The sequence below is a fragment of the Kogia breviceps genome, chromosome 1 (assembly GCF_026419965.1).
Source record: "Kogia breviceps isolate mKogBre1 chromosome 1, mKogBre1 haplotype 1, whole genome shotgun sequence".
Lineage (NCBI taxonomy): Eukaryota > Metazoa > Chordata > Mammalia > Artiodactyla > Physeteridae > Kogia > Kogia breviceps.
Genome location: NC_081310.1, coordinates 123,141,191 through 123,158,763, shown reverse-complemented (window position 1 = coordinate 123,158,763; position 17,573 = coordinate 123,141,191). Strand labels below are relative to the sequence as shown.

Genomic DNA, 17,573 nt, shown 5'->3' with positions numbered 1-17,573 from the left:
ACCTTGCTATACACCTGAAACTAACATAACATTGTAAATCAACTATACTCCAATATAAAATAAAAAAATTTTTTTTAAGTATTCAAAAAAGAAAGAAAGAAATATAGAGCTTCAATCCTCAGACTTTTACAAGCTCTGGAAAGTGAGAAACTAGCATAATTTATACATGTTGGGGAGCCAGATGTGATCTTCTTTCTCTTACCTCTGCAAGCCTATCCTATGCGTTCCTTTGCAATGCCATTTCATTCATTACCATGTCATCTTTCAAGGCCAGCCTTCTCTCTTTCTTTCCTTCCTTCCTCCCCTAAATTCAATTAGGGTATTGCAAGTAATTTATGCCAAAACAGCTGATTTGACTCATAATTTTTCTGGCTGGTAGTTAGGTCAGAAAAAGCCAGATAAACAGAAATCCAAACCTTGTTCTATTCCACCATCTCTCTGATCACTAAGGTTAAATATGTATTTTAATATTCATTCATCTATCAAATACCTATTTGAAATAAGCTAGGTGGTAAAACAGAAGTGGACAATATAAACATGGTCCTGATATGGAAGCAAATTTGGGTCCATTCACCTGTGTGCAGTAAAGCCAATCTACTGACACTTGGTTGTGGTAAAGGAAAGTGCAGAACGGTTTCACTCCCCACTTTCATAGAGCTTACACTCCAGTGGGAAAAAAAAACAATAAAGAAATTAGTTAAGAGATAAGGTATTTTCATCTAAAGTTAATTGCCATGAGAAAAATCAAATACATGGTGTAATACAGAGTGATTTGGGGAGCTAATTTAGACTGAGGGTCATCTAAGCCTTTCTAAGGAGGTGGCAATTGAATTGAGATCTAAGCTAGACCTTCTCAAACTATAACTTGCATATGAATTATCCAGGGATCTTGTTTAAATTCAGATTATGATTTTGTCAGTGAGGTATTGCACCTGAAATTCTGCATTTTTTTATAAGGTCTCAAGTGATACTTACCTTGCTCGTCCATGGAGCACCTGTTGGATAGAAAGAATAATGAAAAGAATCTAGAGAAGAGAGTTCCAGGAAAACAGGTTACATAGGTGCTGTATTTAGGAGACCTGAGCCAGGGACCAGAGGTGAGAAAAAATTTGACATTTGGGTTAGACACACCATTTTATAGAGGCTGGGAGTAGTGAGCAAGGGATGAGGGTTTACGATAAGAGCAAGGAAGCAGGCCAAATCATGTGGGGCACTTATTTCAGTGCGATGGAAGACATTGGAAGATTTCAAGAGGACAAGCAGTAACATGATCAAATTTAAGATCTTGAAGATCAAAGTGACAACTTTGAGAACATGTGAGAGGAACAAGAGTGGAAGGAGAAGAGGTTTTAGGAGACCAGAGTTGTGCTCTTTGTGCAAGACATCAGTGGCTTGGACCAATGGAGAGAGAGGGGAGAAGACGACTTTGATTATGATATAATGGCAGAGCCAATGGGACAAATGAATGGATTGGCTATAACAGAGATGGGAAAGAGAAATCAAGGATGTCAACTAGATTTATGTTTTGATCAATAAGTAGCAGGTGACGCCATTTCCTGAGATATAAAACCAAAACCAACAACAACAACAAAAAGCAAAAACAACCCCTCCCCCCCCACCACCAACCTTGTATTTTTGGTAAATGGAAAAGAGAAAATTATCAAGAATGACTCTTACCTCTAAAGCATCTGTTGGTATGTGTACTGATGCAATTTCATTTAGAAGCTGACATTAGAATGAGGGTAGAAGGGCAAATGTATCTGAGAATTTAGAATCATTTGGTAATTATCATTAAGAGAAAAAAGAAGCTACCCTGTTAAGTGTGGTAAGTGATGGAAGTTCTCTGGCAAACAGTGTAACAGCGTTTTGCATTGTGATGCAAGTTAAATAGACTCTTTTGCCCAAGCCTGGAATTTTCCAATGGAAGGAGATGATTTCTTAGAACAGGGATGGATGGAAATTTAGGGTATTTCTGAAGACCCACTAGTAAAATAGTAGTGTTTCACCCTCAAGATTGCTCCCTTTTAGGGCTTCCCTGGTGGAGCAGTCCAAGTTGAGAGTCCACTTGTCGATGCACGGGACACAGGTTCGTGCCCGGGTCTGGGAAGATCCCACATGCCGCGGAGCGGCTGGGCCCGTGAGCCATGGCTGCTGCGCCTGTGCTCCGCAACGGGAGAGGCCACAACAGTGAGAGACCCGCGTACCGGAAAAAAAAAAAAAAAAAAAAAAAAAAAAAAAAAAAAAAAGATTGCTCCCTTTTGGATTTCCATGAATGATTTCTGTCATTTGAAAGAGTTTTAAGAAAAAGTTACATCTTTTTTCCAGTTGAGCCTCTAACACATTTTTCTGGTACCACTAATATGTTCATATTTCTCTTTGAAAGGATGGTTAGGATTGAATTATTGTTCAAATCCTTTTTTTCCTTTCAAAGTTGCCTTTCCTTGAATTAGTTTCTTTGTCACTGTCAAGGTTAAGTGAAGTCAGTACTGAAGAAAAGAACAGAAGGAATTTGGAATGCTTTTCCATAAACTCTGAACACCAATGACCTAGCCTATGAGAATTCCCAGTAGGGCTCAGGGTTTTTAGGATAAATCATTTTGGGGAAATGCTTTCTTCCTTTGCCGTTAGGTTGACATTGCAAAAGAAATAATACTCTTTGTGTCAACCTTTGTTCTAGCATGATTTCTCAAAGCAAGATTTTAGAAACCATGAGAATTTCTCCTTGGATGATACAAAATTGCATCTTCACCACCCAGTACTGCACAGAGCAGATGCAGACATTCAGTAGATGTTCAGTGAATTACACTTGGATTCCAAGAATCTTCTAGAAATCTTAGATCGGTTTCTTTCATCTAGCAGATAGTGAGCTGGAAGTGGAGGGGGTGGAGTTAAGAGTCTAGCTCCTAGGCAAAAAGATACATGTTGGTTAAGAACTTCACTATATCCTTTGAAATTGAAGCCTTCAGTTTCTCAAGGACACTTTATAGATCAAGGCCCTGAATCCATAAACATTCCGTTTGCAATTATCTTGTTGATTCTACAGTTGAACTTCTAAGTTTCTATTTGCTGCTGTGGCAGGATAAGCAGAGATCCTTCCCACCCCCACTGCAACTGGGGAGAGCTTTGGGGATCAACAAATTCTATCCTAGGAAGCAAACAAACATTCTCCACTAAGGAAGGACCTTTCTAATGAAATAGATTCAGGAAGGAAACAAAAACTACCTTATCGATGGTTCTGAAGAACCTAGGGGCAGGACAGGAATAAAGACACTGAGGTAGAGAATGGACTTGAGGACACAGGGAGGGGGAAGGGGAAGCTGGGACAAAGTGAGAGCGTGGCATGGACATATATACACTACCAAACGTAAAATAGATAGCTAGTGGGAAGCAGCCGCATAGCACAGGGAGATCAGCTCAGTGCTTTGTGACCACCTAGAGGTGTGGGATAGGGAGGGTGGGAGGGAGACGCAAGAAGGAGGAGATATGGGGATACATGTATACATATTGCTGATTCACTGTGTTGTACAGCAGAAACTAACACAACGTTGTAAAGCAATTATACTCCAATAAAGAGGTTTAAAAAAAATACTTTATCACAGCAATGCCAGAATTTTAATAATAGTGTCAGGTGAAAAACATGTTAATACACTGAAAAATAATTTGCTCTTCTGTTACTGACCTGCATTGTCTTTGGAAGAAGAGTAATTCTGACCATGGAGAGACACTTGTCTTTAGATAATCCAGGAAGAAACTTGTCCCGGCTGGCAGCCTTCACTGCCTGAGAGTGAAATGCACTTAAGGTACACTGTGTGTTCCGCTACAAAACCAGCCTACGTTCCTCCCACTTCAGAGCGAGCTGCAGGCTGGGCACAGGAATCTTCCATTAACATCCAGCTGAAGCCCAAGGCAACCATTTTTGCACTTAACAAGAGAGGGCAGCAACTTGGGACCACTTCCTCTTGTGGAGAATAGGGCAGAAAACTGCCCCATTATGTGGCAAAAGGATGGGGATGTTACCTAGGAAACCTAGCGGGAGAATTTAAGAGGAGGACAGCAGACACCCGAGGAGAGGAAATTAGAAAACAAGGTAACAGCCGTTTGGGATGACTCCTCAAGGGCTAAATCGTGTGTCCTCATCCTGTTTGCTCATCTCCACCTTTCCCCAGATGCTAGGAGGGAGCAGCTTGCTCAGATAGGGTTATAACTACTAGTCCTCCTACTAGGAATGATTTTGCGATACTTACCTAACTTTTTTGGTTATGTTTCTGACCTGGGTTCTTGGTCTCCTTAATCAATAGAAATTGATAAGAGGCCAGACAAGAAATTCAGGCAAGGCTTTATTAGGGCTCCTGCTATAGCAGGAGGGAGCGAAAACAAGTAACAAGTTCCCTTGCTTGCTCCACAAGGTGGGGGGAGCTGGTCCCTTCTAGGGGGTAAGGGTAGGGGTGTGTCCCGGGGTCAGGCCAGAAGGGTGGCTTAGGGGGTTTGCCCACCCCTTTGGTGATGCTGTGTGCAGGGGGCATGCGCAGTACCCTGTTTTTGCTCCCGGCTCCTCAAAAGTGGAAGTTGGGATTTTGGTCTTTTTGTATCTTGTTCATAATTTGCTCCAACTGGCATGAATGCAGTTATTTTTAGTCCCTTGTAGTTTTTTTGTATTTTGTTGCTCAGGGAGACATTTGTCCAGGTGCAAGCACTGCAGCAAAGGGTCCCAGGTTCCAGGTTCCACCCTGTCTCAATTACTCCTTCATCAGTGTTCAGGGGGACTCAGGGAAACGGGTGTGGGTGGGTTTGAGAAAGACAGCAACTTCCTGATCACTTGGTGGGCCCTGGTGGAGACAGGTCTAAGAGGGACATAGGCCAGACTCTCTCTCGTGATTAAGATAAAGAGATGTTTACAGGCCAGCAGGTGACTCCCTAAAATGAGAGACAACATGCTTACTTTGCCTTGATCCCCTCTCAAGTGCTAGCAATGTTCATGCACATAGCAGGACAGGAAGGGTTCCTGGAATATCTGGGTCATGTAACACTTAATCTTTATTATTACAAAGGCTCTTTTTCCCCCCCGAAAGGATTTGTAGATGCTGGGCATAGTACAGCACTGAGTATTCCTTCCACAAATGCTAATTTAATCCCTTTAGATGGCAGACTCTAATCTAGGTTCTGGGCAAATCAGTTCTTTTTGGTCTCTGACTTTAGTGATCTCATAATCTACTGGGAAGACAACCATGAAGAAATAATTCATTTCAGTTCAATTAGGTTGAAGAAAACACTGTGAAGAGAGTCCAGTTAGTTCACCTAAGAGTTGATAAGAATCTAAACAGAAGCGATGGCAAGAAGTATGAAATAGGAGAGGGAAGCTGAGTCTGAGAGATGTTTCTGAAGTTTCAGATAGATTTGATAGGCAATTGGAGACAGTGGGAAAGGGAGCTGTCAAACCCTAGACTATCAAAACCAAAGAGAAGACTCTGCATAGTTAGGGTGCGAAAAGGGTCAGGGAGCCACTGCAGTTGTGGCATCAGGGCCTTAAGTATTCTGTGTCATGAATGAGGGTGTTGTTTTGCCTTTTTGGGCGACTATTTGTTTGTGTTGGAGAGTTTGCATATTCTGGAAGTCCTAGAAAGGGTGGGGCTGGGAACTCACCTCTGGGAAGGGAAAGGAACAGAGAACAGGGGCTGAGTTACTTGTCCAACACCAACAGCAGATACATCACTTTTCCCTTGGAAAAATGAAACAAATATTAAGGTGAGGAAGATACGTTCAGTAGGACAGTGAAATGGTTGAGAGTTATGGACTCCCCAGTCAGATTGGCTGGGTTGATCTCTATTAGCCCTGAGGCCCTGGGCTGGTTACCCAAGCTTTCTGAACTCTTAGCAAAAGCCTGGCACAAAGTTAGTGCTTAGCAAATATTAGCTTCTGCTATTCTAAGTAATTTGGGGCAGAAAAGGAAAATCAGAAGTATTTTTCTAAACGTGAACAGGAAGCTAGGAAAAAATAGCTTTCAAAACCGCACTAGAATGTAACTCCAAAAGCACAAGCAGCAAAAGAAAAAAATGGATAAGTGGGAAATAATCAAAATTTAAAACTTTGTGCTTTAAAAGACATGATCAAGAAAGGGAAAAGACAACACACAGAATGGGAGAGGAATTTTGCAAACCATATATATCTAATAAGAGACTTACAGCTAAAAAATAGAAAGAATTTTTATAATTCAATAATAAAATGACATATAACCTAATTTTTTAAATGGTCAAAGGACTTGAATGGACATTTTGCCAAAGAGGATATACCAATGACAAATAAACACATGAAAGATACTCAACATCTTTAGCAATCAGGGAAATGCAACTCAAAATTACAATGAGATACCACTTCACACACTTTAGGATGGCTATAATGAAAATGACAAATAACAAGTGTTGGTGAAGATGTGGAGAAATTGAAACACATACTGCTTATAGGAATATAAAATGGTGCAGCCACTTTCGAAAACAGTCTGGCAGTTCCTGAAAAGTTTAGAGTTACCATATGACCCAACAATTATACTTCTTCGTATATAACCAGGAGAAATGAAAATATATGTCCACAAAAAAAAAAACTGTGCATGGATGTTCATAGCTGTGTTATACAAAAAGTCCCAAACATCCCAAATGTGCATCAACTGATGAGTGGATAAAGAGAACGTGGTCTATCCACACAGTGAAATATCATTTGGCAATAAAAAGAAATGAAGCACTGATATATACTCAACATGGATGAGTCTTGAAAATATTATACTTGGTGAAAGAAGGGAAACATTAAAAAAATTTTATATAATTCTATTTATATGAAATATCCAGAATAGGCAAATCCATAGAGACAGAACATAGATTAGTGGTTTCCAGGGGATGGAGATGTTTGAGAGGGTATGAAAAGTGAATGATAATGAATATGGAGTTTCCTTTGGGGTGATGGAAATGTTCTAAAGTCGATTGTTATGATGGTTGCGTAATTCTGTGAATATGTCAAAATCCATTGATTTATACACTATAGATGGGTGGATTGTATGATGTGAATTGTATCTCTATCAAACTTAAAAAAAACAGTATGTTAAGCATTTTCCTGGTTAAGATACATCATATGGACTGCCTGTTTCAGACTAACAGATCGATATCAAATGAAAAATTTCTAGTGGCTGTGCAAAATGGAAATTCATGGTCCTTGGATGGTCTAATTTTCTTGGATGACCCAGAAAAAGACCACTTGTGCTGGATATCTTGCACTTGTTTCTCCAGATCCACTCTCCACCCTCCACCCTGCTCTCGGTAGAGGCTGATTTGTGTGAACTCTGCCAGTGGACTCCTGTGACTTATGGTTGGTTCTGGCCATGGGGAGCTGCAGCAGGAGACCAAGGGGAAGGAGGAGTGAGGAGTTTTGGGAATCTAACTGAAATACCACCGATGCATAAGCAACATAATGCAGGATCTAACCGGACCTGGGCTGAGAACAGTGGAATGATTCTAACAAGTGGATGTTTAATATAAAGTCCAGGTGAAGATGTGGTTACTACAACACAATGTGAAGTTGTGATTATTGCCAACTCACTGTGAATCAGGAGTTGACATAATGCACCCCTATAATAAAATTCTAACTTTATAGTGCCCCAAATAAAGGAATGTTTACATTCACTTCCTTTGTGATCAGACTACTCTTGGAGTCCTGTGTTCAGTTCTAGGTGCCACATGAAAAAACTCCCTGTGTCAAGCTGCTGCAGACTTTAATGCATCCATTTTATTTCGAGCTCCATCTCTTGGGTACTCAGACATGAGCAAACAGGGACTGGGAAATCAGATAATTTGATAGGTAGATGTGAGGTTGTTTTAAAATTGCCTTTCCCTTCCAATTCTTAAGACATTGTTTTTGAACCAAACTCTTCCACTAGAGTAAATTCTTTCCCAGGCGGCTTCTGAAATCTTTATACAAATATACTTAACTCATCCTACAGACCTTAAACCAACCCAGACCTATGTACACATTTTAGCCTCCAACCTGGTGCATATAGAAGAACTATCTAATCAATAAATTTGATTGGAAATAGCTTCTTAAAGGCCTAGTTTTTGTTTGTTTGTTTGTTTGTTTTTGCGTTACGCGGGCCTCTCACTGTTGTGGTCTCTCCCGTTGCGGAGCACAGGCTCGGGACATGCAGGCTCAGCAGCCATGGCTCACAGGCCCAGCCGCTCCGTGGCATGTGGGATCTTCCCAGACTGGGGCACGAACCCATGTCCCCTGCATCGGCAGGCGGATTCTCAACCACTGCGCCACCAAGAAAGCCCTTAAAGGCCTAGTTTTAAGTGTATGGTGAAATTCAAGTTGAGGGTCAAATAGTGTCAGAATGTTCATGCTAGAAGAGCCTTTGATATCATTTAGTCCAAATCTCTGCTGTTATAAGTAGGGAGGTTGAGGCCCAGAGATGTGGAATGATTTGCCCAAGTTCACCAAGCTAATTAGTGGCAGAACCTAGACAACATCTGAGCTCTCCTGATTTTAACCCAGAGTCTATTCACTGGGCTACATTGCTTCTCTGATGAAATCATGCTTCTAAAAGCTGATGCATTTGAGTCTGCTTGGAGTAGACTTGATGGGTCTTCTTTTCTCAGTGTTTGGTATTGACATTGTGATAAGGCACTGTAGATCACGTATGCAAGGCATTTGTCTGCTTTACTTGAAACTGAAAAAATATAGTGCTTGTAGTGTTTAACCGAGACACTTTTAAAAAAAAAGTTTTCCTGACTTTTTATTGTCTGTTCATTACACAAACATTTATTGAGAAAATATTGTGTTAGGTAATATCCAAAGGAGTAAGCACAACAAACAGAAAAAAAAAAATCCTTACCTTCGTAGCATTTATCTTGTAATTTTATTTTTATATTTGGGGTGGACTTCAAGTGAATTGAGAGAATGCTTGCCTTACTTCCTGTGGTAGCCAGCCTCCAAGACATCCTCCAGCGATCCTAGCCTCCTGGTATGCTCAACTGTGTATTAACACCCTCTCTGCTGTCCTGTATGCACAACAGAATACTGTGGAAGTGGCAGTGTGTGACTTTGATTTTCAGTCACAAAAAACATTTCAGCCTCTGTCTTCACCTCCCTTGGATCACTTACTCAGAGGAGCCTTGTGGAGAGACCATATATAGGGAGGAATTGAGGCCTCCTATTAATAGCCAGCACCAACTTTCCAGCCATACGAGAGAGTCTTGGAAGTAACTCAGAAGTGAGTCTTTGGTGCTGTTTAGAAGCAGAACTGCCAACCTCTGTCGAGTCTTCAGATGACTGCAGCCTCATGAAAGACTTTGAGCCCAAACTGCCAACTAAGCTGCTCCAGAATTTCGGACTCAAGAAATTGCAAAACCATGAATGTTATTGTTCTCTGACATCACTAAGTGTTGGGCTAATTTGTTATGCAGAAGTAGATAACTGATACACTCACTGAGTTTTAGGAATGCTCCCTACAGAAGAAAGATCCGAGAAACACCAGCATATGAAAAATTGGAAAGGAAGCAATGTTTTCCTGCACTTCTGGGTCACAAGAAAAGAGAACGAACTCTTAGCGGGAAAGAAACCTACAAACATTGGCCGTTTCAAACCCATGGTTTCTGATAGAGTGTTCCATGTTTTTGGTGCCATCAGAAATTTGGGGTTTCAAAACTTGATTAAGAAGAATATAAAGTAGGTAAACATTTATTACATGGGAGAGGAGAGAGATGCATGGGTGAAGAAAAGGCAATCTTCTGACTACAATAAAGAAGCCTACAGCTATTAACTTAGGGTGGTTAAATTCAGCATTGGGCATAGCAACAGAAAATTTTGTAAAAAGTGCAACAGCTGGGTGAGACTATTTGCTAGTAATTTATTTTCGCCAAGAAAAGAAAAACGTATCTTTGGTAACATGCCACTTTTCAACAAGCTAATTCGTGGCAAGTCTTTCTTCGGGAAAAGAAATAATTAAATCTTTCTGAAGTTTTTGCTCTCTAACTATGGTAGTCATTAGGGCTGTTCACAAACATTCTTCTTTTTCCTTCCTGACAAATGGTAGGTTGTACTTTCCCACCCACTTGAAGGTATCACCATGTGACTTGCTTTGGGCAGTGATGCAAGTGGAAGCTTTGAAATACAGGATGCTTCACCATCTTATCTTTTTTCCTGTCATGGCAACCAGCAATGTTCCTGCTGGTGGATGCTCTGTTGGCCTGGGGCCTGGAATGAAGATGACAATGGTATGGAATAGAGCTTCTGGCCTACTATGATAGAGCGTAGGGTGAGTAAGAAATAAATCTTCAAATTTAAGTCACTGCAAATATAGTTATTTGTAACACAGAGTAATCTAACCTATGCTGACTGAAATGCTAAGTAACTGAAGTTCATGTCCATCAGTCCTGCTTGTCAGATGCTGGTTCAGCTTCTCTCAACTGGTTGAGAAGATCTACTATGTATAAGAGTCTTGCTGGGACTCTTACATCTTACAAATGAGTACATTTTCACAATAAATAAGGCAGGTATTACTAACCACATTTTCCCTATAAGAACTGAGAAGGGAGGTGACTTGCCCCAGCTCCCCAGCAAGCAGCGAAGCTGGGACAGGAGGCCAGGTTTTCTTAATATAAAACCCAAGCAGAGTCACTAAGCTGTACTGGGGCCTCCAATTACTGGTTATGAACCAAGGTAATTTTAGCTTATGATAACTCAGCTGTGACTTCTTCCTATATTTGTCACTTTTTGCATCCTCCCCCTTGTCTTTGCTTTTCTATTTTCTTCAGGAACCTGAGCTGTGGGAAGTTTTCCTTAATCATGTTCCCCCACTTAGAGGTAATTGTCACCCTCCCACTAAATGGTGAGGAAATAAATCTTTGGCATGCAGCCCCTGAAAAGTACACTAAGCATTTTATATACATTGCAATTTTATGTAGTCCTTATTTGAACCCTCTAGCAGAAGTATTACTAACTCTATGTTAAAAATGGACAAGTGAACACAGGCAGGTTATGGAAATAGTCTAAGGTTTTAGTTAATAATCATTGGTGGATAGATTTCAAATCTGTGCCCCTTGGACTCAAAACTTATTGCTCTTTCCTGTGCCTTTTCCCACAATGATATTCCCTACATCTAAATCCTTAAGGGAAAAAAATAAAAACAGAGTTGGAGAGGATTAAGACATCCTGCAGCCTGTTTGGTTGGGCTTTTCTCTACCAGAAGTAGCCTTTTGGTAGGCCAGAGTCTGCAAAGATCCAGAGATCCTATCATCGTGAAAAAACAGGCCCCTCCAAGCTCCTCAGGGTAAATCCAGGAGTGAGAGCAGCTGGAAATGGTTAATTTCCATTTTTGATTTGCATATAGAAAGTGCCCAATATGTATTTGTTAATAAATTTCAGTTCTCCAGGGGCTTATCAGAGTTAGTGGTAGACAAATGAGGCCTACACAGATCTGGCTTCAAGGCAGGCTTAGAGATTTGATTGGTCCTCTCAATGGGCATTTCTAGCCTCTGCCTTTTCCTAGTAGCCTTTTAACACTTTTTTTTTTTGCACTACCATGAACTAGGTACCAACTTCTTAGCCCTGGCTCCAGCTCTACTCCTGTTTCACTTCTCTGTAAATTAATTGCTCAGATCCCTATAAGGAAAGAAAAGACGTCCTGTTCTTGGTTATTTGAGACTAAATATGTGAGCAGTTGTTTACCCTACCTCTTACGCTCAGCTGCCCAGGGGTTGATTTGAGGTGGTCAGGTCTTAACTTGTTCATGCTATGAAGGGCTCTCCTTCCCTTGCCTTATCTGTGACAAGGGGAGATTCCAGAGGCTAAATCAAAGATCTCATAGGCGGCCTTCTAGTTCTAAGGTCTTTTCAACTAGATCAGTTTCAACCTGTGCTGGTTTATCAATTACACCAGTCACTCCTTCAGTCAGTATTTACTGAGGACTTTGCTCTGTGCCTGGCCCTCCTCTAGGTGTTGGTGACAGAGCAGTGAGTGAGACAGACAAGGTCCCTGGTCTAACCAAATTTACATTCCAGTGGCAAGAAAGTGACAATAAACAGGTAAACAAGTGAAAGTGGTAATTTCAGATTGTGACCATCACTGTGAATGAAATAAACAAGGTCATGTGACAGGGTGCAAGAAGGGACGGGATCTGTTACTGCAGACTGGTGGTGATGAAAGTCTTCTCTGATAAGGGACCTTCTGAGCTAAGACTTGAATGATAAGGAACCAGACTGGGAAAGATCATTCCAGGCAGAGAAGAAAGTCGACAGCTCCAAGAATGGGGTAGTTTTGGAATGTACAAACACTAGAATAAAGTTGGGATATTACCATTCATTGATTTGGTTACTATGGGCCTTGTTAGGTATTTCCAAATATTATCTCATTTTAATAATTACAGTACCCTGCAAGGTAGATATTGTCTCCACTGTATATGTAAGTCATCAGTTCTATTAGCACTTGGTGTTCCTCACCTCTATAATGGCGCCCTAGAGAAGTGGGTCTCAATTAGGGCTATTTGGAAATCTGTGACTGGGCTCTACTAGTATTTAGTGGGCAGGGAGGAGAGACATTCTTCAATAAGCGAGATGGCTCACACAACAGAGAATCGTCCCTCATCATGGGTGATTCTCAAATATCCCATGTAGCCGAAAACCTGTTTACAACCTCCAAACCTAATACCTAATTCTATTTACATACACATAGGAAGCTGTGAAATAATAGAAAATATATTGGTCTCAGCTCCCAATTCCTGGGACAGAGCTCCTATAACCCTTGTAATTTCCTAAGTGATAAAAGCACTAGGAGCATCCTTGGTTCTAATATTTGGTCTTTGACCCTGATTCCTAACAGAGAGCTCTCAAATCCCTTGGGCTTTCCTAGGTGATAGGAGTGTCTTCTGTTCTAATGAGGTGACTCTCGGTGGGCTTCTGGATTGCTTCAGGATGGCAGCTGGTCACCAGAAAGAAGCCATGATTAGAGGCTTAGAACTTTCACCACATCCCCCATCCTTTGGGAAGGGGAAAGGAGCGGGGATTGAGTTAATTGATGAGACACATGTGATGAAACTTCCATAAAAATCCCCAAAGTACAGGGTTTGGAGAACTTTCAGGTTAGTAAACATGTAGAGGGGCCATGTAGAATGGCATACCCCAAGAGTGCATGGAAACTCCCCACCCCTTCCCACATACCTTGCCCTATGTATCACTTCACCTGGCTGTTCAACAATTTTTATCATATCCTTTATTATGAAGTAAACCAGTAAACATAAGTATTTCCCTAAGTTCTGTGAACTGTTCTAACAGATGATCTAATCCAAAGAGCGGGTCCTTAGAACATCTGATTTGTAGCCACACAGAAGTATGGGTAACCTTGGGACCTACTGCATTCAATTGGCATCTCAAGTCGGGGGCAGGGCAGTGTTGTGAGACTGAGCCCTTAACCTGTGGGGTCCGTGTTAACTTCTGCTAGTGTCAGAATTGAACTGAATTGCAGAGTACCCAGGTGGTGTCAGAGAATTGGTTGGTGTGGGAGAAGCAATTAGGAATGCAATCACCAACTAAATGGAGAGAATATCATATTCTGTTTTATTTGAAACTTTATCAAGAAATGTTTGCCGTTTCAGAAAGTCATAGTACCTACTGCAGTGCATGCTGCTCATGGTATTTCAGTCACTGGAATGACACAACTGTATCAGTCTGCCTTTGTAGCTGTCATGTGCAAATATATAACAGGAGATTTGACATTGTTTTCAATAGATGTTAAGATCCAGCATTTCTAAGCCAGCAGAGATATATAAAATGCATTCTCTTGTTTCTTAACTCATTTATTGTAAGTAAAAGCAACAGACTACTTAAATGCGTCTTCTAATGTAACATAGTCTAAGCAAAATCTTCTAATGCATGTTAATTTATTTTTAATTCCTCACCTTTTATTTTTCCTATATATGATAACCAAGGCTTAGTGCTGAAAATCCAATGTCCCAGAAAACTCCAGTCCCAGATAAACCTGTCTCTTGGTCACCCTAGATAGTGCTATTTTTTTTTCCTGAAATTATGTGTAGGTGGGTTTTAGTATATAAGAATTTAATTGCATGTTCGCAAAGGACATGTTACAAAATATTTGTTGTAGGAAAGGAGTATTGGGTCTGATGGGGTGGAGAACCATCGCCCTAGAGAAGGCCTGACGCATGGAGTAGTTTAAGAATAGGATCTGTTTCCACAGGCTGTCCAAAATGGGGAACGCCCAGGGCCGAGTCCAGCCCTTCCTGCATAGATTAAGAGTTGCACCTGTGAACCTGGGCTAGTGTGTCAGGTGGGAAGGTAAGTCACAGGGCATTTGAAATCTATATTCCTAGCCTTGCTGGCCTCCAATACAAAGTCCAAATTGATGCACACAATTATAATTTTTATTTCTGGAAAATTGTAGGGCAGGAGAACTTTGTTTTTGCTGTCCTCCCAATATCTCTTATTGACACTCCTATTCTCATGTTCCCTATGTTCTCATGTTGAAAACTGTCCCCAAACAGTCTAAAGGTAGAAGTGTTGGTTTTGACCTCAGTCAGACTTTGATTCAGATCCCTGTTCTGACCTAACCATTCTATGTCTAAACTTCCTTCACTGTAAAGTGATGATGATAATAATCTATCTGCTTCATAGAGTTAATGTCAGGAATAAATAGAAGTAATGGGCTAATGTCACTAATTCTTAGCATGACACATGGTAGATGTCTAATAAGTTTTATTTATCACTATTCCTAGGACTACCCAGCTCTGCCTTTTCCACCCAGGTCTGCCCTTCCCAGTAGAGACTTGTGAGCCAAAATTACTTATTTCTCATTTCTGCCACCTCTTCTCTCACCTGTGTCACTGATTTCATATGGTTAGTAGGAAACCATTCCACTTAATGAAGCAATTCATATTAAGTTGTGAATGATCAACAGACCATCCTTTTAGCAGGCTGCCTGCATTTTAAAGCTTATTAATCTCTACCAGAGGATTGTACACAAGGTATTTTTTTAATTGAGAAGAGAGTGGTAGCAGGTTTTCCAATGTCCCCTGTTATTGGATAATTGTGTCCTCCCAGAATACATGCGTTGAAGCCCAAACCCCTAGTACCTCAGAATGTGAATGTATTTATAGATAGGGTCTTCAAAGTGGTAATTAGGGTTAAATGGGGTCATTGGGGTGGGCCCTAATCCAATACAATTGGTGTCCTTATAAGAAGAGGAGGTTAGGTCGCAGACATGCACAGAGAGAAGACCATGTGAAGACACAGAGAGAAGAGAACCATCGACAAGTCAAGGAGAGAAACCTCAGAAGAAACCAATGCTGCTGACACCTTGATCTTGGAATTCTAACCTCTAGAACCGTGAGAAAATTAATTCCTGCCTTTAAGCCATCCAGTCTGTGGTAGGTAGCCCTAGCAAACTAATACACCTCCTTATTTCTGTCACTGACCTTTTGCAGATTAAAGTTCCTGTGTCCAAATCCCAGATAAGTTCCTTGAATTCCCTGTTCTCCTTTTCATCCTTATGGCAAATCCCAGAGATTCAGTCTATGGGTTCAAAATGGGGAGGAAAGGAATGATTACTTTTGAGTTCTATAGATGCTAGGCATTTAATCATTATGGTAACTTATGGGAGTTATCATTACATTAGGAAACTGAGGGTCAGAAATCATTCATTCAACAAGTGTTTACTGAACATCCAAACCCATACCTATATATCATGAAGAATAAAAGGTGCTGGAGATGTCAGCAAACCAAACTGACTCACTCCCTGCTCTCATAGGGCTAATAGTTTAGTGGGGAAAACAGATTTTAAACAGATAACCACACAAATAACTATATAAATTATAAATATGATAACTTATAAAGGAGCATAACATATTTGTAGGAGAGCCAGATCAGTTTAATTCCATTCACTAAAATTTTACTGAGCACTTGTTATATGCCTGACATTGTGCTAAGTGCTTGGCAAATATCAGTAAACATGATGGATATGGACTTTATCCTCTTAGCACTTCCATGTCTAGTGGGAAAAGAAGGCATCAAAAAAGCCTTACAAATGAGAGGGAGAGATATGAGAGGTTCAAGGTTACCTGGCAGCGTTTAGCAAAAGCATATGATTTAGTATAAGAAATTAGAGTAAGCCTCTGGAGGAATTGCTATACTTACTGAGGCTTGAAGAATCAGGTAGCAGTCAACTGAGCAGAGATATGCAAAGCTCTCTTCAGTCAGGCCATCTCCAGTTTGGATAATGCCTTCCTCCCTGTAGATTCTTTCTCTGAAGGCATACTTTCTCTGGTCATAAACAAATTGTTCAGCTAGAACACTGGGCACTAACTGAAGAGCCATTTCCACACTGTCTTGTCTAGAATGGGACATTCACGTCTGAGGGGATAAGCCTGGAAGCTTCCCATTTCAGTGGGTGACTTTAGGACACTTCCTCTCCCCTGCTACTCTGTCTGTGGCAGACACTGGGAGTTGGCTTACCAAAAGCCTTTTTCCTTATTGCCCTCTACTATACAAGCCAGAAAACCATGATATGTATTTACCCAGACTCCCTTGCAGGAATGGTTTGTTGTTTGGCCCAGTTCTCGCCAATAAGCAGACAATACTGGGTGGGCTTCCGGAAGAACATTTTTAAAGGGACAGATTACTTTTTCCCCTTTCCCCATGCCTGACCTCTTCCTCCTTCTTGCCTTGAATCAAAACTAATGAACTGTAAGCACAGCAGCAATCCTGTGAGCACGGGGAGGAAAGCCACTTGCTAGGGATGCAGAATTGTAAAGAAAAGGCCTGTTCCTCTCACGGCTCATGGCAAGCTGCCGTGTCGGCCCTGCTTGTGCCCTGACTTAACTGTTCTGAGAGGCTAGGGAATCTCTCACACTAAGGTGTTTTAAGTGTTCCCTCCACCCCGTTAAATTTATTTGCTGCTAACCACATGCCTGTGATGTGTTTAAGTTGTGATTCAAGCTGAATCATATTTGTTTAGACTATGGTACTCGGGGTTGCAGAGCCAGCTGCCTTTTTAAGTGCCTTGATTTAAACAGCTGGGGCTCTCGTGTTCTAGTGCTTCAGGTTAAAACAGGTAAAAAGTATTCAGGGAGTGGCTCCGCCCCAAAGTCTGAACACAAGTAAATGATGCAGATTAACTTTTTAAAAAACATATAGCTGAAGGAAAAACAAACAAACAAAAAAACTGAAGAGGAAAAAAAGGCAAGAGTACAAAAATAAGTTTTAGGTAGTGTGTCATATTATACTCCCTTTTGTAAAATCTTGATGAGTGGAAAACATATCCTCCTGAGGAAAGTCTTTCCTTAAGATAGAAAGTCCCTCCAGATATTTCCCTTTGTCCAAACATTATGTCTTTTAGTTACAGGGAAGTATCTACAAAACAGATTCTCTAAGGCGATCACATTCCTCTGCAGTATAATTTCAAAAGTATTTTCTTACTGAAAACATCTGCCCTTTTATTTGCCCCCTGGAACACAATCCCAGAGTCTGTGAATCAAAGCTACATATTGACCTTATCATAGATTACTTTCTCTGATTTAGAAAGGTTGATCTTTG

The 17,573-nt window shown here is 40.8% G+C and overlaps 1 protein-coding gene across 1 annotated transcript in view; it reads left to right on the top strand.

The window, feature by feature from the left end:
* Positions 1–3,885: 3,885 nt before the first annotated feature.
* ZNF326 (zinc finger protein 326) overlaps positions 3,886–17,573 on the top strand; it is a 75,456-nt gene continuing 61,768 nt past the window's right edge. The window contains exon 1 of the mRNA XM_059063600.2: positions 3,886–4,087. The gene's annotated coding sequence lies outside the window, so the exon portion shown is untranslated. The remainder of the gene's footprint in view (positions 4,088–17,573) is intronic.